The following is a 26,051-nucleotide window of genomic DNA, read 5'->3' on the forward strand; positions in this document are numbered from 1 at the left end:
TGGAAGTACAATAGAGTACAACAGCTGAAAAGGCTTTTAAATGGAGCTCTTTTTCAGGCAAAACCCAAAACATAATAGTTATCTTGAAGGCAGCACAGGCTTGTGGAGCTTTCAGTCTAGACACTCAACCAAAAAGAATCAATTTACAGTTTCACTTAAAACAATATACCCAACTCCTAGGAGAGACTATACTAAAAAAAAAAAAAAAGCATAAAAAAAGAGAATATTGTTAGTTCTAACTCTTGAGATATGAATGACTGAAGAAATCCTTGTATAAATACAAAGGTCTGAATCCTTTCACAGGATCAAAGCAAAGGCTCCAATTGAGCAAAGAGTTTGTCTCCAAGCCTTGAACGCTGCTTTACTAACTTCACTRAAGATGGTAAAGATGGGATTAAGTTTCTATGGATCTGGAAAAACAAGTCCTCTGCAATTAAAGAAAGCRAATTCCTGGCTAATTCCAGTTGCATTCCTGATGCAAAACTGGGATATTGCAGAGTTTGAACTAGACATTAACCTGCTTCAACCCAGACTGATCTGTGTGCTCTACAGAAAGATATGAGAATAGTGAATAGTGTCCTTGCTAAATTTGGATAACTGGAAAAGCAGCCTCGGTGAATTAGTAATTATACACTATTTGTCATGTAGAAGCTCACACAGAGAAAGAAATTAATTGTTTCATAACCMTACTGTACAGATTGCCCAGCCTATTGCATTAAATGAAAGGATCCCTTCACAGGGAAGTGACAGAAAAGAAATGAGAAGCTTTTCTAAAACTGGTTGAAGATGTATTGGACAGATCTCTTACTACTACTATTTTGGAACAATTCATCATTTATATATACATAGAAAGAAGAAAAAAATCAAGAAAACATATTTACTCATAGTATAACATTCATTTTATTGGCACTAGCTAGCCATGAGTACTATTGTATTTTAACAGAAAATGGAAATGTACATAACAGGATATTCAATTTATACCACCAACGAAACTCAGTGTCAGTCACAAGCATAACAGRAGTTTCAAAGGGAGATCCTATGAGATCTCATACTGAAYTTTATAATTTCAACCATCACTGTACTCATAATAATCAGTTCCTCTAGTTATTCAGTTAAATTTTTTGCATTTTGGTTCTGTCACTATTCTGTCTACAAACACAAATTAAAGATGTGGTTTGACTTACCAGGCAGACAGTGCAACAAATCTCCAAGAAGCAGCCAGGAGCACACCCTCTTTGGCATATATACCATGCAAACTCCAGTAAAGCAGAGGCTGCATTTTCACTTTTTGTCAGAGAAACAGTGTATATGTCCAGGATGTATCTTTAGGATTTGCACCAGAGATGGGATTCTTCAGCATGTGTCCTACAGAAAGAAATGAAACAAGTCATTCAGAACAGTGATCATACTGTTTAAAATTTCTAGTGACCTTAATCTGTGATGTGTGTGCATGTCCCTGGCTCATACAGACTCACAGAATCACAGRTCTTTATTCGTGAYCACACTTTTCTCCAAAATGAATTCAACTCTCTGTGTTGAATTAAATATATATTTGCCATATAATATGGACAGTGAGATGCAGATATCCCAATTCTGTGTTTTCCTACAAGCATAATGAGTGACTCAAAAGCTCCAAACTGGTGGTTTAGGGTAAGGGGGTTTCTCAAAGGATACCAGCAAGTGTGAAGCTTAGAGAACTTATCTGTGAGACGAAATCAAATTTGGTTTAGGACAGAAACTGAGTGAGAGCATTACCTTGTGTCATCTCTAAGTTTACACTTTGAAAAGACATTTTTAAATACTTGAAAACACTTTTTCATATAAACATTTCCTAATTTTTTTTCTCTACAATAAATTATACAATCTGAAAGATGGATATGGAGCTTTGGTTAGTAATGTATGGTTTCCAATCCCTCAAGTAAAATTGATGGCCATTAAGATTTATAAACTATTTTTAATTGAAGATTATAATTTGCTATTCTGTGACCTTCTGCTGCCTTCATGTATGCCCTAAAGCAATTTGGATACCCATTCTTTGGGGTGTAATAAATAAATAAATAAATAAGATTATTTCAAGCACATTTCCAATTACCATATTCTGCAGATGTCTGTACACTGAACACCGAAACACAACCCAAGCCTCCACCATCATCATCCTAACGAATGATCTGTCCACACCAAAATGGCTAGCTGTGAACCAGAACTCCATGACATTTGAGTTTCCAAATCTCATCCACTATTTGGATGCAAAAGTAGTYGTGCTAATTCCTTATGTCAATCCCAGATCATCTCCCTCCTCAAAAGAAAGCATGGGAGTAGCTACTGCCATCTGATATCTGTACACCAGGCCTCCTTCTCCTGAGTACCATTTGTGCAGGAGGAACGAGGCGGTAGGTGGGGAATGCATGSCGTGTTCTTCCAAATCTGAACACTGTGAGCACAGAAGTTCCCAAAGCAGCCTCCGACAATCTGCTCTGGAACAGGAGCAGCTGAGACAGAAATAAGGCAAATGCCTGTCCAGTCTACACAGCACTCCATGGAGTTAATTTTAGTTCAGTCAGCAACTTGGACTGCTACCCTCAAGACCACATAGGAGGCTGCTCTGCAATCATTTCCACCCTTTGGGTCCCTGGAAAGCAGGACATGGCTACAGGCTAGTTTTAAAATTGCTCCACTTTATATAGCACAGAAGTTAAGCACAGTTTAGCTTGTATAGTCCAAGAAACACAGTGTAAGCAAGCTCAGCACATGCTACCTACCAAGGTGGATGGAGAGAGGACAGATCTGCTGACAACAAAAAAAAAATCATCGCTGGATGCAAACTGGTGCATTAAGATGTGGGCCACTATAGATATCTAAAGAACAGAGGCAGAAATCTATAAAAGTTAAGCATGGTGGTGAACTGCCATCTTTCTTTGCTTTTAATATCACCAGACAAGCTGTACTCATGTATATACAACTTTCAAGTTTGGGCTTTTCCTCTAAAAATGTGCTTTCCCATACACTACCATATGGCTGTAAGGCTTCTGTTCAGTGTATAAATATCCATGTGCCTGGAACCTTCAGTGCAAATTTGTTGGGCCGTAGCTTTTAGCGACATGAGCACATGCTGAGACTGAGAGGTTTCAAAAACAGCACGGAGGAGAATGAAGGAATGCATTTCAAAGCAGCATAAAGAAGATTAAATGTTCACACCCATTTTTAAAAAATTAAGCAAATATGTGCACACATCTTGCAGATTGCTTTGATAAATCAGTACAAGAGAGTATTTTCATCRTGTGTCATAATCTAGATTATGGCTGTATTCACATAACTGAAAATAAATCCTACTTCATAGCTGAATTATAATAATCTAACAGTATAAATCACATTATTTTCACCTTTTCCATAAAGATCTASACAAAATACTTTGCTTTTTTGTATACTGCAAGGGAATTCCAGATGGACACAGTGTTATCTGTACTGACTTTAGATTTCACTTCTTAATTTGTTTTAAAGAGAGCTTTGTAGATTGGATAGAATCAGCTCTTTCCACTTATGTATTGAAGAATAAATACTCCTACCCCCACAAAAAAAATCTTTCTCAATGACTGCAACTTGTTGTAGCAGCAAGAAGTGAGGCTATGAGTATTTACATACACATGAGAATGCATATAACTTGAAAATGACATTTTACTTGCAATTTCCTTGTGTAGTACACAGGCACATTATTAGGGCTACAAATGTGGATGTACGAAGCTGCAATGCTCTATCTTAGATGATAACTCGGTCAGTCATCAGAACAAATAAACAGCAGTTATAACCTCCCTGCTCTGAAAAGCTTCGGTGAAATAAAGTCACTACATTTCAGTATCAAATGCAGAGTGAAATAAAAGGGGAGATTATATATATTTTTTATATATATATATACTTGTACTTCTTTTCCTGAGACCTTCAGAATAACAAAAATCTAGAATATTCAACCACTTCAGAAAAGGGAATTCATAGACAGCTTTAGAACTGAAAAATGACGATTTGCAAGAGTTTGGGCCCACTGTTAACTACATGTACTCCTCAAGTGACATAGGGGGTTATGTTAGCTATTCAGTCTGTGCTAATCCTCTGCTTTCTTATGACCTTCATAAAGATTTAACGTCTTGCATCAAGAACTAAACTCAAATTAAAATATTTTTCTATAAAATAAAATCRTATTTACTAAGATGAGCACTTGACATCTCCAGCTCAGAAGGAGGGAACAGAATTTTTCATAAGCRTTTTCTAGATAATTTTACAGATTTTAAAGGGGTCTCCTGACACATTCCCATGTTTTACCAAACTGAAATAAACCTTTGACTAACTTTATTTTTATATTTGTATATATATTTTAAATTAGTATTATTAAAATACTATTTAAAATGGAAATATACCTTTAGTGGATATTAGACATGTGCAACTCTTTGAGACTCAAAGGTGGAATGGGTAATTTGCCAAGAGTCATTTGTTGAGATGCAYTGCACTGTGGAAATTTAGGCAGACTATCCTACATCCGTATTTCCTTTCCCTGACTTGAAATATTTTCAGAATGAATTCTTATATATACCTGGATTTTTCCCATTAACATCCCACGAGCTTATTTTTACTCAAACATTTGTACTGATGGGCAAAGAAAATTAAATTTAGAAATAGCTTCTCTCAGAGTATTCTTATGGGATTCAGCTAACATTGCTGGCATATGAAATGCCACACATAATGGGTTTGAAATGAGTTTCTGGCCACAGCCCTGCTTTCTTGTGTGTGTTTTTTGCCCTCCTCCTTCCTCTTGCTCTTCATTTTCCACCTCCTTGAACCCCATCTTACACCTTTGAGGCACAGCACTTGGGCGCACTCACCTTCTGCTGATCAGCCAGGTGCCCCCTCATCACTCACATTAGCTTCTCACAGGCCCCTGTTTAGTATCGCAGCTCCTGCTTTCATGTCCGCAGCACAAAGTCTTCCTCCTAAAGCACCCTCATAGTCAGCTCCCAGACCCATGTAGACCTCTTCTGTCCTTGCCATCATACAACAACTAGCCTGAATTAACTTAAACATATCTAATACTAATGCAAAGCACAGGTATCTCAACAAAAGCAATCAGTGCTTAAGATTTTCAGTTACAAACTGTCCCACAGTCAGCAATCTAGTTGTCATTGTTAAGACTTCCTCCAACTCTGCCTTCATACCACACTCTGACCTTGTACGAAATATAAATTTGATAACAGTATAAATTCTGAGTTAAACCCCTATGTTGACTTAAATGKACCTAAAATTAAACTTTCTCTCTGTGTTCTCCATTTCCAAAGTGCTTGGGATGTATCTCTATTTAAAGCTATAGGAAGATAATACATTGTTGCATAYTTACCACAAATCTATCTAGTACCAAGAGATTCTCTCTTTTCAAATCAAGGTGCTTGCTTTATCATTTGTCTTAYCTATCCACTCAAATCATATTAAGAAAATGTCTTCATGTTAGAAGAAGTATAGATTTGCTAACAACATCTTCCACAAAGAATTACTGATGGTGGTTCCCCCAGAGAAACAGATGCCTTCCTGATTGATATATTTTGATTACCGAAAACAATGAAATTTTGAAAGTTCACAGGAGAGTATAGGTATGTCCATGTTGATATTGTACAAATGGGAGTGCGACAGTGAAAATCTTTTGAGAGTACAAATGCATCTTTCAGCAATTTACTTTGTCTTTTAAGAATAACCCCATGTTAGTTGCAAGAACTCATTTTGTACTCATGGCTGTTTGATAGCCAAAGGAATGTTTGCAGTTGCATCCCTAGAGGACAAGTGTCATACAAGGGAAATCACTGTTTCAGTCAGATGATTACTTGCAGTTAATAAACATTTGAAGTCAAAGCCTCAGAGAAAATTCTATCTGAAATATCAAGGAAAGCAAAGAATGCCTAAAGAAAAAGCACTTAATCTGATAAATACCTGCTAAATAAAATTAATCTCAACAGTGAAGAAAATGCCCAAAAGGTGAGCCACAATCTAAGTTTGTGGAATTTTGCTCCTAGCTGATTTTGGCAGATCTTTCCAATGAYACTTTGAAAGAGAAAATACAGCATGATAAATCTGTAACTTGTGTTGGAATAGCTGCACTCAAGCAGAAACTCTAAATGTCAAAATGCTCTTAATTTTTGAAAACCAGTGTGGAACTGTAAATCAGTGTCAGGGTATTGTGTCTACTCACCTTCTTTTGCATGGAGCTGCTTTGATAAAACACCATGGAAAAATGAATACTTGTTGTATAGCTGACAGAAAATAAAGAATACACAGCAATATATAAAGAATGCACAGCAATACAGATGTCCATTACGCTCCAAGTCAAATCTTCTCATATTTGCTTAGAAGACAGGACGTGAATAAATCAAATGTGTGGACCAGTGAGAGTTGTGGCTTTCAGTAAAATGCAGAAGCACTGCTATGATGAGGTCAATGCACACTGTCTGCCATAGAAACAGCTAATGAGAACTGCTATGAAAACACAGGTTATAACCTAAACCAGCTACTGCACAGTCCTTATCCAGGCAAATCTCTTAAAAAAAAAAAAAAAAAAAAAAATCCAGAGTCTCCTTGACAAGTGGGCAAGTAAACTGATTTTACAAAGAAAATAAAACCCCAAAGAGAGGAGGAAAAAAATTATTTCATTTTTTCAGTCCCCTAAATAGAGCTAGTCTAGAAAATATTTCTGCATGTCAGAAGAGTTATAAATAACGTATTTATTAGACTACTTTCTGAGTCATCCAGACTGAGGGAGCAAACAATGTGTATATATGTTACTACATGCAAGGAACTAAAATCATGCACTTAGTAAGTATAGAATAAAAAGACATTACAAACTTGCACTGTACAAGASACTGAATATGAGAGATAAAAACTAACAGTGTTATCAAAAGGCTATCTAAGACTGCATGTTGTTTTTCAAGCAAATAGAAAGACAAACACTTCTATTTTTAAAAGATGAAACAAATCTGAAGAAAATACAGTGCCTTCCTATGAGGATGCTGACACCCACTCTTTCATTAGTTTTGTTTATCTTTATAATAGACCTATTTTTGCGGTCTTAACTGAAACAGATGGGTGAAGGAAATGCTTTACATTTATTACCAGTTTCTCTTCTAAATGTAAAGAGCTGACCACATTGCACCCAGACAGATCCTGGTGACTAACACAGGCAGACACACGAGCTGATTCACCCTCGCCCACAGGAATAATTTCTCATTTGCTGGAGGGTGACATTTGAATGTTCAAGCGAACTCACAAGCCCCAAAACACAGTCTCAAAAACAAATGTTCTTATGAAAAGAGGTTTTTAGCAACCATGTGCAGGGAGTACTAGTACCTGACAATGCCAATCAATCCACCTAGGTGTTATGCCTTTCTCACTAACATCTGAAAGCATGAGTCAAAACCCACTGAAGTTGACAAAAAGCTTTTTAGTAATTTCAACAATTACTAATTACCTGTCTCCATCAGGTTCTGAATGGCTACAGTTACGTGTGGAGATAACCTATATTGTCTCCACAAACATTTCATTTACATGCTGTGTCAAAAGCAGATTTAAGTTCAACTATTCAGCATGGATATTACAYGGAAACATGTACCTGGAAGCAATATCTGAAAGCCAGATCATAAAAGGGAAGATGAATTTCATACTGATGCCACTTTCAGCACACTCATTTGATGCTTACGTTTCACTTAGACTTGTACTGTTCAGTGTTCTGTATTTTGCTGCAGCTATAAAATTCTAATACAAATTTTGTTCTGAAATTGTGCTTTCTCTCAAGTCTTTTTCTTCCATCAAAATTTTGCACCAACAGACAGACCAGAGCCTCTGAAAGAAAAGAAATAAAGTTCAGATTAGATCAATTAGGACAGATTTTATTTTAAACCTCAGTTCCACATGGTCCTTGGGAACAAGTTAGAACACATCTGTCACTACATCAATGAAAGCCAATTCCAATATGTAGCCCTTTCAGCTGAAAATYTGCTTTCAATTGGTATGGTAAGTTTGAATGTATCTGAAATAGCTATGAACTGTTAYGAGAGACTGTAGAGCTGCTGTAAACTACATGTCAATTCCAATGTTTCACCATTAGGTACAGACCCAAAACATTACTAACACTCTGCATCAGTATGAGAAAAATAAATATTTCTTTAAGTTACTGAGAAGCTGCCTGCTTCTCCTGAGAAATAAAATCTGTACACTATCAAACAATAGAAAGCTACTCTTATGTTTTGAATTTCCTTCTCAGTCCTTTCAACAGGACTTCATTCCTTTATCCGGAAACTCCTTTGGAGACCCTCCCAGGAGAAGGATTCAGGCTTGGTAGTCACTGAAGCCATACCCAGGTCTCAGGCAACTGCTTTTGCTTGAGCAGCAGCCTCCCTGCTGAGAGCAGGCAGATACAGACAGGCTTCCTCCCACTTTCAGCAGTGCTTCCTGTATTTGCCACAGCGTTGGGTTGTTACCCTGACGTGTGGGTGGCCAAAAAGCCTACTAGCTGTCACCCTCAGGACCCACACGGCCAGACTTTATTGCTAGAGGAAGTGGAGTAGCAGGTGTTTCTGAGAGGCCCTCTCCCAGCTCAGCAGCAAGGCCTGCTTTGCTGCAGAAATAATCCAAACACAGTCTCCCGGGATGGTGCTAAAAAATGAAAAAGATGCTGTCATTCCTGAATGTTTAAAGAGGATACAAGCTAGGAAAGCTAGGGTAAAGTATTAYTTGTTGCTAGTGGTCCCGGTGTCCTGTGCAATATAAAGGAAGGACTACAGAAAGTCAGTGAATATGCCCCATTTAACTTACCCAAGGGAGACTTTATTTCGTCTGTAGGTCTGAACCAAAATATTTACAAGACTGCTTGTTGGAGCTGCATGGGTCTCTCGTTGACTGTAAACACAGTCCACACAACTGTGGTAGACTGGATACCTGTGATAAACAACTAGAGAAGATAAATCCTATATGTATATATATGGTTGTGTCCATATTATATTGATATTTTATGTAAAAGATAGATATAAATATATTGATATATAAACATACATATATAAAAATATATTTATATATAATTGAGCTCAGCTACATCTGATAGGCCTGAACGTAGAAATTATCCAGGCAAGTTTTTGGTTTGAATCTAGGAATCTAAGTTTTAGCAGTTTTCAGCAATGCAGTTTTCTCTATGGTAGGGCTTGCGTTTCAGTATTTTGTAGATATATGGTACATTCAACTTAGCAACCTGTTCAACTTCTAATTTTCCATATGATTGTACATCACTGATTTCAGATACTCCCAACAGAAAAATAATCTTTGTCTTCACCCATTTTCAAAGACTTCCCTGGGAGGCCAGATATGGCAGACTTTGTAGATTAATGGAATATTCACCGAAAATGCAGTATTAATTTCTATCATTTCTTCCCATTCATTATGTCATTAGCACTCATGGAGAATTCCTGTGAATAAGAATAAATAATTGTAAGGATAAATACACATCCTAGATGAGTTCACTACAATCTAACTAACTTTCTTACAAATTAAAACATAATTTTTGAAAAAACAGGTTGCCTTAAATAAATGCAAGGAAAAAAATACAAAGTTTTTGGAAGAAAATATCTGAAGTATGAAGCACTATGTGCAGGATGTCACTCCCCTGTTTATGAGGATGAGGTAMTTCTTCTAGACCATTCACAATTTCTTCTCTTTAAAACAGAAATCATCCTTTTATAATTCCCAAGTAAGCAAACTTTAGTGGAAGGTGTCATAYGAAGCAGTGCTGTGTGACGCCTGCTTTAAAGTCACTATTTAATTCACAGCTTTGCTATTATTCTTGTTTACATGCATCTCTTCAAAGCAATCTTTTTCATAAATAATAGAAAAATCTTTGTCATTAATATATTTTATTCTTATGCTGCAAAGTTCTCATGTTTGACATTTCTTTTATGTCCTCTACGCAGTTACTTCAATTTACATATTTTAAGTCCCTGAAGTCTAGGCATACAGTGCATGCTGAAAAATTCAAAATTATATMATCTATTTAGACTGATACTGCAAGAAGACATGCCAAGTTACTTCAGAACGGCTGCAGTAAGCTGCTTCTAAACCACTTGCGGTCAGCGTCCAGGTTCTGTTTATCCCATACACAACATCAGAAGACCCACCCTGCTCACGTGCCTGACAATTTCTTTGACTGCTTGCTCTCTGAAACATCAGGCATATCTGGATAATGCAGGAAGGCAGACAGTAATATACATGGGTGAGAAACAACAAATGATTGTTTCAAAGTGTAAAAGAAGTATCAATGGCATAAGAGCTTGATAAGATGATGATGTTGCTATATCCATGTGGGAGAACAGAAGATACTTGCATGGCAAGTAACTCTCCAAAAGGGTGTTGAATCACCTTCAAATGACTGAAAAAATTGTTATTATTTTGCAGTCCCTCTTCATTGTGATGGGACTGAGGTTAACTGCATTCCACAAGGTATTGTACAAGCACAGCAGAAGAGCAGACCCATCCACTCTGTCCCAATAACCAATAGATAGGAGGAGAATCAGAGGCCTGAAGAACTCAAATGAAGAAGTATGCCATTAGGCACAAGGCACTGCACATGCTACTGCATGAAAAGTTGTGAAAAAGCAAGCAAGTAAACAATAATAACAAGCAAGTAAACCCCCAAAATAGAGGGGTAAATCTTGGCCCTTTTGCTAGTGCGATCTCTTCAAAGCAAATGGTATTTTCAAGCATAGGATTGTCCTGATCTTTATCCTCCTCCAGTCAATATTCTCAATTCAGAGATTCAGCATCCATTCCTCTCAGATCTACCATAATCTTTACATAAAAACACTGGGCATTTTTAAGCCATGAATCTAATGATCTTTGACAGGGTTAATTTACTACCTTGAATTTTAGGCATACATAGGAATGCACACATTTTTTCCCTCCCACATAGCTTCATTACTTTTTTTCCTGTATCATTTCATCCTGAATGGCTTTCCGAAAAACTAAAAATGAAAATAAAGCAAGCAATATTAATAAGAACAGAAATCCAGGTCTTTGATACATACTAAATATATGCTATCAGCCTTTCTACCTTGCTTGACATCCCTTTAACTCTCAGAAGAACACTGCTATATCTGAATACACTACTGATGCAAAATACCATGTCTGCAAAAAGAAGAAGAATAAAAGCACCTGCTACTGTCCTTTCCTYATACAGCCTAAGGACAGATCCAATTGCTTTACTGTTTTCACCTGTTCTTTGGTTGAAGAAAAGAAATCTTATTTGCTGTGTTAATACCACCCTGGGGACTCTAAGCACATACTCTAAACACATGAGCAATAGCCCAGGAGATGTTAATGATTACTTATGTCATGCATTATAAAAGCTTGAAGGTATGAGTTAGGCGAATATGTCAAATCTGAACTAAAGTTCTAAAGTGATCTCATATGAGATGGTAAATAGCTGGAAGGAGTTGCATGCAATTTCACATGGTTGTCCAAATCTGAACGGAGAGGGGATATAATTTATACTGCACACAGTGCACAGGCACAAACATTTTGCAGGCAGAAGATTCACGAACTACAGTCTGTTCTTTGACAATGTTTAATTTCTCTGGGTTTTGAATGAACACAGCAAAACTTTCTCCTACATTGGAGGAACAGAGACACCATCACTGAAATGCTAAAGAATTAAGGAGGTTTCATCTTAAGTTATGGGATGCTACAGAAAGATCAGCTTCATTTCTCTACTCACAACTCTACCCAACTATAACTGACTGCAGGCAAGACATTTGGTCACATTCAGATACTCGGCAAGGCCACATTTTCTATAAAATCCCAACATATCTGCTTAAGTGTCCTATCAGCTGGTAAGACCTGAGAGGAAACTTCAGYGTCTCTAGGACCTATCTCTGCTAGGATACAGAACTAGTCCCTAACTACTGAAAAGTTAGTGAGATTAAACACAGCTGCCTGGCAGCTGCATGCATGACTAGATCTGCATGCCTAGTTACGATCAACAGAAATATCTAGAAAGCAAAACATGGATGAAGGAAAATATTAACTTACAGTCAGATACAGAGCCCTTAAATAGCTAAAAGCAAAAATAGTAATTTTTTTTAACTATTTAATACAAAAAAAAGGGTAAATAATGGCTCTGAACACATATGACAGGAAAACTTTTACTTTCTTTGTTTTACTTTTGTTTTTTTCAGTTCCAAAAAGCTAATTCAATATATAGTCCTTCAAGCCTCAARCTATCCCCTGTTAGCTGTAACAAAAATATCTCAGGTCAATAACTAATTCAAAAAAAGCAAAAGCAAAACAAAAAGCAAAATAAAAACAGGTACATATTAATCATGTTGTAAATCTTGACCTGACAACAAGAAAAGGAATAATTAATTAAAAGTAAGGAAAAAATGACTACCCAGGAATTACTTGTTTATGCATATCAGGTTTTATATATATATATATATATATATATATATATATACGCACACACACACACATATATATAACCAGGTCTCAGTAATGAAGCACATTTATAAGGAATGCTAAATAAGGATGCTGTAATCTACATTGATATAAAATGTAAGACTTCATACTGCATTAATCTCATTTTTGCATTTAATGAAATGTAAAAATAATGTTCCTTTAGAAGAAAGCAGAAGTGCAGTGTGTTAGTCTCAGGGAGTTATCTAAGAGCTGAATTCTACCCAGCATAATTAATTCTATGCAAGCTATTGTTTCTCTTCACCCTGAATGCTGCGCACAGAGATTCAAACATGCTTTCATTATGCAGCAGCTGTATCAGTTCTTTGTCTAAGCTTTTATGGCTTCTTTTGGTCTACTGTTTCTCTGTCTCAGACTTGTAAGTAGAAGCATAAATGAGGAAGAAAACTGAGWTCAATGTCCATAAATGAGTCTCACTCACAAAAAAAAAGCAGTTTTATTCAGCTCTGTGGACTGTTCCTCTAACCAGCTCTGGTGGATCATACGTCTCCGAAAATTGCTTCCAGTCAATCCTCTACTGAAAAGTAGAGGTGTCATCTCATTGTTATGTAGTTTAATGATCCCTGAAGTGATCCACGCAGTTTACAATTGCAAGAAAATAGCAGCAAGATTAACAGTTGAGTAAACTGCACAATTAAAAAWAAAATAAAGCCAGTAGGAAATATTTAATCCTTCCATGTGACAATTGTGCAGGTGACAAAGTGTAAGAGCACACAGACTACGACTTTAACTCCTTGTGTTGTGATACACTGTTGAAATACAAAAATCAGGATTCAGATTGGTGCATATACCTGATGCATTTGATGAGACTTCCTATGAATGGAAATCTCATACTATRTTTGTTACATAAAGAAATGGACTTATCATTTCAGTGTTTAATTGGGTCTTAATTTCAGGAGGGTCAAGACCACTACTTCAAAAACTGAATGCTCACTTCTCATTTAAATTCAATTATAAAAGAGCAAATGCACAAAAGTTTATTAAAGGGTGAACAACAACACAAAATTACAAGATTACAATACAAGTGTTCCTGGTTAAAGAGTCTGAACTTGAAAATCCTAGAAATCCAGAGGATTCTTTTTGCATTAGAAAAACTGTAGCAATTCATGTTCTGGACCTTGACTCTGTTTTTAGCCTCACTGCCAGAATAGTAGTCCCAAACCTGCAATATGAGTAGGAGTTCTTCGGATTTGACAGACAATTGCCTGTTCTTGTTGCTTTTGCAGACTACCACGATTAATACTCTATGTAGCATTTTTTTTTTCAAAAATCTCTTGCAATCTTACCTTGCACAAAAATTATGTATTTGTAATAAAATRTAGGTAAATGAACATAATAAATATACCTATAGAAACTCTAAAAAGAGTGTAATAACCTTCGTGCACATCTGTTTATAAGATGGGCACGAAGGTGAAACCTTGCACTAGTTTAAGTAAAAGAGAAAGATCAGATGCAGAGGGGTTAATGTAGATGGGGAAAAAAAAAGAAGTTCTATAAGCTTTTCTAGAAGATGAAATAACATTCCTAGAACTAACATTGGAGGGAAGATTAAAGAAGGAGATGACATTTTACATTACTTGCTTATTTAATTATATTGAGTCTCTCTGAAAAGCGAGAGCTGAACTCTAGAGGAGAAGGGAGGGAAGAGACATTGGAAAAAATGAAAAGAATGATCCTTCCTGTCATTACTCAACAAGCTTCTTGGCTTTCTTATTCATGATTACTTTATTATCGCTATAGACAACAGATCCCCCTTGCCAAGTTATTATTCAAAAAGCAGCAAGATCATCATTGCTGTAACTCCTTTAAGTCAGATAACAAAACTCAATGTAATGAATGAAAACCTAAAATAACTGATATAATACAACACTTAGCTTCAAAATTTTTTCTTTTTTTTCCTCTAGAGATGGTGAAAACATGAATGTGAAACAGACAGACTAATGCAGATAACTCACATGGAAAGCAAGCCACAGAAAGAGGAACGTGATGGAAAGCACATTCTGATACAGACCTCTAATGATTCAGACATTCTGAATTACTTTTCCAAAGGAAGTGGTTATTTCTGCATAGGGGAAAGCATATCAATTGCCACATGATGCTTGTCATCTATATTTACACACASGGCCTTACTCATCATTTGGCATTGTCAAAAGGCATGAAGTACCTTCATTTTCTCAAACTCACCACCACAGGTGTGAGAGAGCAGAACCCCTACATTCATTTCAGACTGTCAGAAGTCATTTTTCACCTTTTTCTTGTAGCAGAGGGACTTGCTAGAGCACTTAAGAGAGAACTGCCTAAGAATCAGAATGGAAGTGACATCTACAACATCTACCAGCAAACTGTTGTACTCAACCTAGAGTTAAGGCAGATCTGTATTTAGTGTCTTTATTAACCTTTGGCAGTTGCATTAAACAGAAATTGGACATAGCTGAGGATGGGAATTTTTCCCTCCTCCATGCATTTATCTTGTTTCTTCCTTCCCAAATCTTCCTAACTCTAACCTTCTGGAGAACCTTAGTTCTCCAGAAAATAGGTATATATTCCTTTTCTTACTTGGCATTAGCACTTAGAAGTAAAGAGGAAGAAGTTCTAACTTCAGAGGAAGTGCTAGATTCCGAAAAAGATGAACAATTTTTACTCTAAATAAATATGGATTTATTTAAATAGAGCAGGATCAATGGAAATGGATCAGAATTTACCTTCTCTGGTGAGGCATCCAAAATCTTGTGGTTTTCAGGATTACAAAGGTCCTAGAGTTCATAGCTTACATATGTACTTGGACCAAAGACTTGTCTTTCATTCTCCAAAATTGTATATAAGAAAGTCACACATTCATTTCCCATAGTTTAAAGATAAATGGAACCCYGAAAAAAAAAAGACCATAAAAAACTAATGTATTATTACGTGACTTAGACATTGATTTAACCTCAAAGTCAATGTTTGGTACTGGTCCTGTGAGATTGCATTTTTCTGTACTGACGTCTCAGAAGAACAGGGTTAATCCAGCACTTGTACACTCAAGTCACATGAACGCATGTGATAAAGGAATCTGACAGTGAATATGCTAATACTGCACATTTTTTTTCACAGCCGTAGATGGAAAAACATTTTAAGAAGTAGTGTACTACCATCTAAACCCAGCACAAGAACAATAAGGTTGTTAAACTAAATGCTGAAGAGTTAAAAAAATATCATAATTAATTTTCCTGGTCCAAACCTTTTTTTTTTTTTTTTAAATATGCATACATATTGTAAGGCAAACTTTAATATAAATGACATCGCTGACCTTCTCTCCCACCCAAGTCTTGATTTCTTTCCATGATTAGAATAGACATCCTTGACTATAAACAGGTGTTGATAAATTCCACCCCTCCAGTATTTTCTACATTGCTTACTGCGTGGTTTGCCATTTACATTCTGTAGTAAAGGTTGTTACTGGTATTTTTGGGAGGTTTTGAATGGTATTAGTGCTGTAATAACTGAGCACTTCCCACATAGTAACTGATTCTTACAACTATGCCCTTTGTCAAGAAATGGTATTATTTCCATTTTACTTATGGGGAAGCTGAGGTATTCAGATGCAGGTTGCAACTTTCCACGCATACTATATCTGCATTATCTGCAGTCTGCAATGTCTACATCTGTTTTACTGAAAGTACCCAGCATCTATCTATATAGGTTTATCTGAGGGTGAAACTGTACTGGTGATTTCATTKGGCCTGGGTCCTATTTTGTACATCAAAATGTAGCACATGCAGTTGGGAGGTAGATACCTGAAGTCCAAGACTATTGTCTTTATGACAGAGACAGAAATTTTCTCTAGCAAAGCTTTCAACTGTCTTTTCAATGGAACCCTCCCTTTCTGTCCTTCCTTTCTCTTGCCTCATTCACTACACCTTTCTCAGCACTGCAAAGTATGGAACGGGATGTTACGCACACCAAACCTGTCACTACGGTTTGGTTTGGTTCAGTCCTGTCCATCCTGCATAATACTAGATAGACAAACAATCCTTTTCTTTTTCCATTCCTAATAACACACCTTCTATTGCAATCCCTTGCTCATTATGACTGAGCTTTCACATCTTCCTCCTTTACTGCTCAAGAAAACCAGAAATCCACCTAATCATAATTCAAGTTGGAGCAGACAGAGAGATTAGGCAGATTTATACTTACTTATTGATAGCAAATTGAAGGGCATCATATACTGATTTCATCCCAGACTGCATTTTGTGCATTTTGTGACTAATCTAGATGTGGTATCAAGCAGATTATTAKCTATTAAAATATTTTTCTTCCCTTAACTGTTCTTGTTCTTCACTATTTTGTATTTATTTTTATGTATTTATTTATTTTACAGAGAAGGAAGTAATGTGACAGGACAGCTGCCAGCATCACAGTCTTTTGAGAGTACACAGTATCCTGTATCACTTGACATATAGGTGTCATGAAGGTCATGTAGTTCACAGAAATGCAGCTATGGGATGCTCACCAGACCATAAAACAGACAAGAAACATTTAAAAAATGTTAAAAAATGAAATATTTTCACCCCTGAAAGTTTAGAGAAATAAATTGTACTAGGAACAAATATAGCATTTTTCCTAGTGTTGTTTGTTTCTTTAAAGGGTTTTTTGTCTGTAAATAAGCATTGATATACTCACTCACATATCTGACTTAAATAGTAATCACATAGTCATAGCTACAATACAGTGTGCCCAAGGGCAATTTAAGAGAGGATTTAAAAAACCTTAAGCAGCTTAGCAGTGGATACTAAAATTAAGACTTGTTTGGCATACTATTTGAATCCTCAGAGAACAGTGAAAACATGCTAGCTCACAAACAGATGACTGCATGCCCTTGGGATATAGGGAAGTCAAAAGTAGCACTAGTGCCTCTTTCCCCTGAAAGTACTCTAATCAAAGCTATAATGAGAAAGAACAGGAACTAATCGGTTTGACTTATTATCACAAGAAAACTTGCTTATTACTTCATATTCCTGACTTGCCAGCAACTGATATCATGACACATAGCTAACAATTGACAGTATTAATATTTATTATTTTCTTTCACACTAGACTGTTGCATTGCTTATGCTTATATATCTGTATATATATTCTAGGTATAAATACTTTATCTTGATGCCTATGTCTAGACTATTTACTTGCAACGCACACAAAGCCCAGATTAAAGGGGAAACTAAAGTTCAAACCACTGACATTCTAATACCTGCAAGCACAGGAGCCTCTGTTTATTTGGCTTATATTTTTCAGTACCAGTCAGCACATCAAGTTTTGCTTCCCTCACCTGTTCTATACTTAAATACACACTTGAACACAGGAAGAATAAGCAATATCATAGAGAATTCAGCTTTTAATAAATAAGAATGCATTCTACCTCAAAGTATTGTAACTGTTTTGGCAATGCACTTGCTTTATTTATTTATATCTTAGAGTCTGATTTTCCAAGATTATGGGTGCTGCTTTCCCCAGCAACAAAAGCTTCAAGGCACAAACACTCTCCCAAATTTATATACATAATAAAGTCCTATTCTAAATCTAACTTTTACATATAGGTGCCTGCTCACACACAGTCTAATATTTAGAAGGAAATATTGTGATACAGTAGCTCACATTGGGTATTTGTTTGTATTTTTTCATTGCTTACAAAAGTGTTTGAGGCTATTCTTCACAATCTCGCTCTTCTCACAACTCTTCCTTCTTTTGTTTCTATGTAAATTTAAGGCAATTTGACATGCCTGCGGAAATATTCATGGTATATTACCACACAATATTCTTTGAATGAGAAACACACCGATCATCCTCTAAAAAAATCTTCTACACAATAACATATATGCAGAAGATGTGAACAATTGGGTGACATTCACCTTAAGTGAGACAAATTGTATGTGGAATTCACCRTAGCAGACAGTAAAGCTTATAGCAGAGTCTGTATTCAGCATATGTATAAATTATACCTAATCTGAATATACATTTCTGTGTCCAGCTTATTTGAGGGTGGGACTCCAAAAACTATTTGCTAAAACATAAAGAGATTTTGATATTTTGAATCATAATGAGAACTTGACTTTTCTAAGAAAGATATTTCAAAAACAAGGTTGGGATTCACCAAAACATTTAATTCCARCAAATATTTCATTAAGCATTTTAATATATTATGTGCTGCTAGGTAATATAAAAATCAAAACAAAAACAACTGCTTAAAATGCATAAGAGCATTCCTTTCCCCAACACTCTTAATCTTCTGTGGTCAAATACAGTTTGAGTCAATACCTATTCTAAGTTACAGAGTATAATAATATGAAAGTGCTCCTGAAAGCTTTTTGAATGTGTTTGAGTGTTTTTTAATTCAGAAGTTCTGTTGAAATGACCCTTTTAAATTAAATTTGTATGTACTAGAATGCAGAAAGCAGTTTTTGTTCCTTGACTTTTTAACTTATTAAACCTATTTTGTTTAAATAGGTGTTAAGGATCTACCTTCAGATGCTCAGCCACCCAAAAAATCAAAGGTGAAATACATAGTCTTCCATTTCTATGAGTGGAGTGCAATAGACAGTTCTACAAATAGGTTCTAAACTAGAAAAAAGATTCTAAAAAGACTGCCTAAAGCAGGTTAAGAAAATTGCATACTGAAAAGGCTTAGAAGAAAGGTGTAGCAACTTGTTTAAATCGAAACTTCTACAGGCAAATTCTACAGCAATGATTAGTATGAGCTATTTGCTTTTAGCAGGTTTGGTATTATCCTATGAGTTTCTTAGCCATATTACCAAAAGTCTTATCTTTCATCTTTGATACTGAATCATGTGTATGTGAAATGTGAGGACATTCAGGCCTGGATGGGGAGATATTGTATACTCTTCACTGTTTGTCTCTGTGTAAATAAACTATTGGTTCTATCAGAGGGAAAAAAAAAAACAGTATTTAAAAAAAAAAAAAAAGAACTTGAGAATTCCAAATAACTTTTTAAAAGTGATTATTATTATGTTGCTAATTTTGTATTATTTTGTATTTAAATGTCTTAAACTCCAGTTTGCTGAGTAATTCCTGAGAAACACAATGTGTAGGATAAGAATGATCTTATTTCTGATCATTAAGTCAGTTACACAAAGGGTTCTAAATTTAGAAATCTAGAGGGACCRAATATTCTTCTATAATAAAAATAGCTCTAAGAATGCACGATAGCTCTTGCTCAGTGTTCTTAGTCAATGACTGCTTTTCCTGTCCTTGGAGGAGTTACATGGCATTACAAGTGGCAAGAGATTGTTCTCAGCATGCATGCTTCAAAGTACTCGGAGTAGTACCATGCAGATTACTTGAAGCAATTCCTTCATACTGAGAAAGAGCTCTGCTGATGGGGCTTTGTGTAAAACTGAAGTACTGAATATGTTTTTAAACAATGAAGTGAATTCTACCTACCTACTCGGCATTGTATCAGATGCTGTGGGAGGGTGAAATCTGATAACTCTGTTCATGGGCATTATAAGCTAAGTGAAATTAACCTAATCACCTAATTTTAATATGATAATTAGAGCTTATTCATATGCCATTATAACTTGAACCAAAAACATCTTAGAATTTTCTGACCATTTTCACCTGAATTAATGGCCTATGTAAACTTGGAGCAGTATTTAAAAGTACGATTCTTCTATACAAATGTTTCATGACAGTTGGCCCAGTCCAGTCAGACAACTGGTGTTTATAAAGAGTCRTAGCTATCACATGGAGAAGATTCCTCTGTAGTACACACAAGTGTCATCAGTGGGTATCTTAGGATTGTTGTTTCTACAGTATATGAAGGGATTTCTAGTAGAATATAGTCACTGATCATTTTATTCTATAACTGCAAGTCCAATTCCAAAAACCACTATGGAAAGTATTTCTTGCAGATCTGCATAAAATTTAACCCAGATATGATGAAGCTCTGTCCCTGCTTGCTGCTGCTAAACCACTTGACACAGACATCTACTTCTCAAATGGTTGCAGTAGGGCTGGAGACAGCTAGGAAAGCTTCTGTAAGGCTTGTAGCGTAGCTTCTCAACAAGAACTGGCAAAGAGAGAATCTTCCAATTAATTCATGCAATTAATAAAACCCAAGCACTGTTGTGTTTATACCATATACAAAGCCTTAGAATTCACAGGAACTGGTGAAGGTATTTCAGGTGAAGATGAAAACATGGGAAGGTTTATTTCTTCAACGCATTATAGAGTTTTTGTTGTTACTATAGTAAGACTTATTATCACTGTTAAAAGTTAGCCATAAAAAAAAAAAAAAACAAAATCTCACTTTCCTCATGGAAAAATACTTACTTATTAGAGAAAGTTACACTTGGAAATAAACAGTACTCACTTTCTTCTATTCCAGGAAATTTGGCCTGTCCTCTAACAGCATGGCTAATGAGACTAGGAAAGAATTAGCCATCACAAAAGTTCATGCAGGGTGATAAAGAAGTATGCTCTGGGGAAACTGAAGGCTAAATGATGACTGTATCAGGATGCTTGAGGCAGCAAGGAATACCTGCCTTGTATTGCAAGTACATGCTGACGCCTGCATGACATCTGAGCGACAAACAAGAAAATTCTGCAGAGCTGAGAAAATGATTTATACAGCTCTTAGTCTACCAGAAGTTGGTCTGAACAACGACTTCGAATAATCAGCATGATGCTCATTTCACATACTAGCAGGGTTTCASCATGATGCATGTTTAAATAAACATGTGCTTTCTGTGAAATACAATAATTTGTATCTTCCACAGGATCCCTTCTACTTTTTATTTTATTTTTTTAAGCCTGGCCATGAAGTCCTTTCTACTTTACTTCTCACATGCTTCAAAACTGTGAGGTGGCACCTCCCAAGCTCAGCGAGATTACCATTATCAGGTGACTGCCTGGTTGCTTGCAATCTAGGACACAATTGGTTACAGCTGTGCTGCTCTCTTATTTCACCTTAGCTCAACACAAGACTTTTAAAGGTCATGGGGGCTATATTTGAATTAAAAAAAAAAAAAAAAAATCAGGACATGGCATAGAATTAAAATYAGTTTTCCTTTTGAGGATGGCTTAATGGACCACTTATAGAATTGCTARCATAGCAGTATTTTATACTTCCCCATACAGTGAAACAGTGGAAGAAAAGAAGCATTTCTCCATGAAGATTAATGGAGATAGAGCAACAAAATACATTCAAAAGGGGGATTAAGAGGATTATGGTTCACCCTTCACCTTTTTTCTCTTGCTACTGGCACTGACCAKTGTGATACTGCGTTTTACAGCACAACTGAGCAACCCCTCCTTCTAGGACTGTCTTCACAGACAGACCTAGACCATAATGGCCAAACCATATGCATTACTATCACTCAACAGAATRATGAATGATGATGTAGAGGTAAGAAGGTCCTGCAGCTTTAAGARAATGCTTTTTGTGTCTAAAACATATAATTTCATGTACCTTTAGAGCAGCCTTAAATTTTGTGGTACCACTATTGCTGTTTGTCAATGAGTTATAGCACTTAGGAATAGAAAATATTGGTAACTCTGCCTCAAAATATTGGTAACTTGTCAGTTTCATATTCACCAATATGAAGTTTTCATATTGACGCATTTTATTGTTTCATCAGTAATTTCAKCAGTATTTCATACTGCTGCATTTTATTGGTACACTGAAGAAACACAGATGGAGTTCCTATTGATTAAAATCAGCTTTTCTAAATCTTACCTTAATAAAGATGCAATCAATAAAAGCATTGCTACCTTAAGGTGATCTTTTTGTAGCCATGCTTTCTGAGAAAATAAGATCTATATGATCATGCTCTGTGCTTGAGTGTGTGTGTGTGTAAATGCCTGTCTCCTCCAAAAACCTTTTAATCTGTTGTCCAAATGTTGATGCAGTCTTTACCAAGGGTTGAAAATAATTTCCCTTAAGTTTCAGGAAAATTGCACAATAACGCAACTGAGACCTTGCTCCTCTGCTGCCAAGGTAGTGTCCTCAAACATGTCAGATTTTCTTTACATGATGGCTTGGATTTGTTTTCCCTTCTTAGACACTGAAAAGACCCAGAATCTTATCTCAGGTGAGAAAGTATGGTACAGGCCTGAAGCAATGTGTTTGCCAGCCATGTTGATATCAGAGGTGTCAGATAAAGGCAAAACAWGGCCAACCCCCTGTATTCAGACAAGCGGCTCGTGTCAGGTGTTGCATGGTGATGACCATGTGCTCTGTTCCCTACAGGTAACACCACTAAGTTGACTGGCTGCTTAGGTTGGAAGGGTGAGAAAGCAGAATGGGAAGGCAAATGCAGAACTGCAAGAAAATTTGGAACGTGGCTGCAACCAAACTCATGTTTTGCAAATTACATACCATTTATTTTTCATTCCCACACAAAGTCTCCACAGGAATTTCTAGTTACAGCAATGTAAGTTAAACTTCTCTTCCGGTCTGGAACATTACCATGTGCATTGGTGTAAGCCTCTCATATACCTAAGCCTGTAACTTTTCAAATTATCCTTTGCTTTAACTTGAGGCATGAAATAGCTATGCAAGACATGCAAGCTATGCAAGAACAGGAGGTGACAGTAGAAAGTGATGTGACCATGTACAAACCCCCTACTGAGAAGCACAAACTCAGAAGTGTGCATGCTGAGAAGCTCCTTTTGACAGGGAGAAGGGACAACAATATTTTCTTGTGTAGACCCAACATGACCTAATCCCCTCATCAGTTCTCTGCACTTTAAATGCAGCAACAGCAAGCTCAAAAGCCTATAGTAGGTACGCACTAGTGAAGACCCATCCTCATTGCCACCTCCAAGGCCAATAAAAAGTTTTGTCTGAAACTTGCCAACCTGCCTTTATTCAATTCAGAATGGCGGACTATCACACTGCATGAATTTAGCCACAAACCAGGTTCCTTTGCCCCCAGAGGGCAAGCAGTTTCTGATTTACTGCAAGTCTGCTTGCAGTAGGCTACAGCTTGTCTCACCAGCCCTAAAGGAAAACCTCCCCTTTCTAACTTTCAGTATCAGATACTGAATGTCCAYTGAGAGTTTCATAGACTCTCCACTAACCTCCAAATGCAGAGGAGGTGTTACTTTAGCTTGTAACACTCTTCAGATGCAATCTCCTTTTCTCAGAAAATGATGTCTCTCAAAATACCAGCTGTATCGTGTCACCATCATCCATTTCCTTTTCTTCTTGTGTTACTATTAAAATACTTTTTSAAGTGTTATATAAAGCAGCATATTTCCTCATGTAGCCTTTATACTGTCTTGATGGAGGGACAGTGGATGTACTTATTCCCTGTGCATGTAAAGAAGGAGACTCCAGGAGCCATCCTCTCCAGTATGGGAACCACCCTCCTGCCAATTTTCCTAAATTTGCAGAGCCACAAGAGCCACTCTAATCTGAGTGCTGTGTGACATGAGCCACTAACTAACTTAATTTCCAGTTGAATGACAGCATGCAAACTTAATAGAAATGTTTAACGAGAATCCATTTTCCTCTTCACTCACTGTTAGCCACCCAGGAAGATTTGATCCCTGCTGTACAAATTAATTCTAACTTGGCACACTGAAACTTCTCAGTAGCTGGAATAAAAGAGTTTTAGTAATTCACCTCCATTTTCTCTGTGCTATGCTACTACTGATTAGACTCTTCTTGTAACAAATTCTATGCAGGTACTGCTGTTTGTATGAAATTTTTTGCAGAATAGAGACTATAGCATTGTGTTTTCCTGTTATATATTTTGTGATGAAAGTATTTCTCTAAATAGTTGCACATTTCACAATTACACATACGTGTACACACATATTTCAAAATCCATGTGTAATCACAGATTATAAGGAAATTAATATTACTGCAAATTATACTGCATTAATGAAAGTTGCAAAGACATTTATGGGAGCAACAAATAAACTATATACCAGTATGTTTTGGCAAAATCTTGGATTAAATATAAATTGTGCCTAGAAGTTATAATTTAAATGTCAAGTGTAATTAACTTTTTTTTTTTTTATAACTAACTGCTAGCTTCTGCTAAAACAATTGTCTGCATTTAGCAGATGCCATAGATCAGATGCTATTTGAATATCCCATTTTCCCAGCATGAAGAATGCTGTGTTGAAGCACATATAGCAGACGTCTACCCATTTTAAAGTAATTAGGTTCAGCAGTGATTTCACTACCACCATTACCTCGTCAGGTATAATGCATTTATACTCAAAGAGTATATTGGGATGACAGATAATGATCTATTTAATACCTCTTAGCATTTGATCCACAATTGGTTTAAACCCAGTAGAGTAACTACTGAGTCATTATATTTAATTTACTCTGGAAGGAGCTATTCCACACATTAAACCTATGGTCAACACTTTAGCTTACAACTGTAGAAGAGATTTCAAAATCAGTCAAAGAAATGCAACTGGCTTAAAAGTATTTCTTTCATACAAGCAAAATATTGTCATAAGGAGGACACAGAATAATAACTGAAGCAATAGTAAACAGAAAATTTGAGCAGTATATTCCAAGTAATAGATTATAAAGGTATGAGTCTGGGCAAATATATAGCATAGGCCATAGAATTCTACCTAGTAATTTCTGCAGTTAGAGTAATACATTGTGTCTTAATCTTGCAATAAAAATAGCTAAACTGGGGTTTATCACGCTGGATTTTAATATATTTTATCATCTTTCTAATTTAAAGCATTTATTAATCAAAAAACTTAACTCAGGGTGGACAACACACAGGAACTGCTTTGTAGGTAGAAGAACAGGACATATAAGTTCCCAGTGTAATGCTTGAAGGAACTTGTTTCATGGGAGTATATACATACCCATATGGAAATAGGAATCTTCATAAACCAAACAGATACTTCAGACATGTGACTATGACCTTAGACACAGCTACCAATTTTGCAAGTAAATTGTATATGCCTAACATGCAAATATCTTACCTTCAGTAGGTTCATACATATATATTATATGTAATTTTTTTTTACACCAAGTAGTCATCTTTGAAAACCATTGTAAAGCTCTACAGATTTGATGACCATGATATTGAATCCAGCTGTGTTACATACAAATTCATGACTGTATTTCCCCTCTGGATTTTTCATCTTCAGTGACATTGTTGATGAAGACTTTCACTGAAAAATGTCAGATCAAAAGAGTTGGTTACAGTGTTTTGAAACTTCAGTGAAATTCCAGAATTAAAAAAATAATAATTTCCATTGCTATTATTTTATCAGCTCTAGTAAAGAAGCATTCTTTGAAAAGATCAATATATAGGGTTTTGTTACTTATATCACAGCTATATCTAGAAATAGATAACCTATTTAGATTTACACTCAAATTGTTCTATGAAACATTAATAAAAATTTCCACAAGTAATGCAGAGCGTGCTAAATAATATTCATATTAGAGTTATTTTGATGATTTTTAGAGGACAGATACATAATTTAATTTCTTTGGGCACCTGTTGGTTATGACAGATACATCCTTTATT

The 26,051-nt window shown here is 36.1% G+C and overlaps 2 long non-coding RNA genes across 2 annotated transcripts; both read right to left on the minus strand.

Moving 5' to 3' along the window:
* Positions 1 to 1,210: 1,210 nt before the first annotated feature.
* Positions 1,211 to 8,951, minus strand: LOC112945614. The gene is made up of 3 exons (XR_003249054.1): positions 8,836 to 8,951; positions 7,634 to 7,863; positions 1,211 to 1,365 (listed from the first exon to the last, which is right to left on the minus strand). It is a non-coding gene; the product is annotated as an uncharacterized LOC112945614 (long non-coding RNA).
* A 452-nt stretch (positions 8,952 to 9,403) lies between these two features.
* Positions 9,404 to 25,688, minus strand: LOC112945617. Its single transcript, XR_003249055.1, has 2 exons — positions 25,501 to 25,688; positions 9,404 to 9,479 (listed from the first exon to the last, which is right to left on the minus strand). It is a non-coding gene; the product is annotated as an uncharacterized LOC112945617 (long non-coding RNA).
* Between the last annotated feature and the right edge of the window lie 363 nt (positions 25,689 to 26,051).

The sequence above is a fragment of the Nothoprocta perdicaria genome, unplaced genomic scaffold (assembly GCF_003342845.1).
Source record: "Nothoprocta perdicaria isolate Ctin4 unplaced genomic scaffold, notPer1 scaffold_194, whole genome shotgun sequence".
In the NCBI taxonomy this organism is placed as follows: domain Eukaryota; kingdom Metazoa; phylum Chordata; class Aves; order Tinamiformes; family Tinamidae; genus Nothoprocta; species Nothoprocta perdicaria.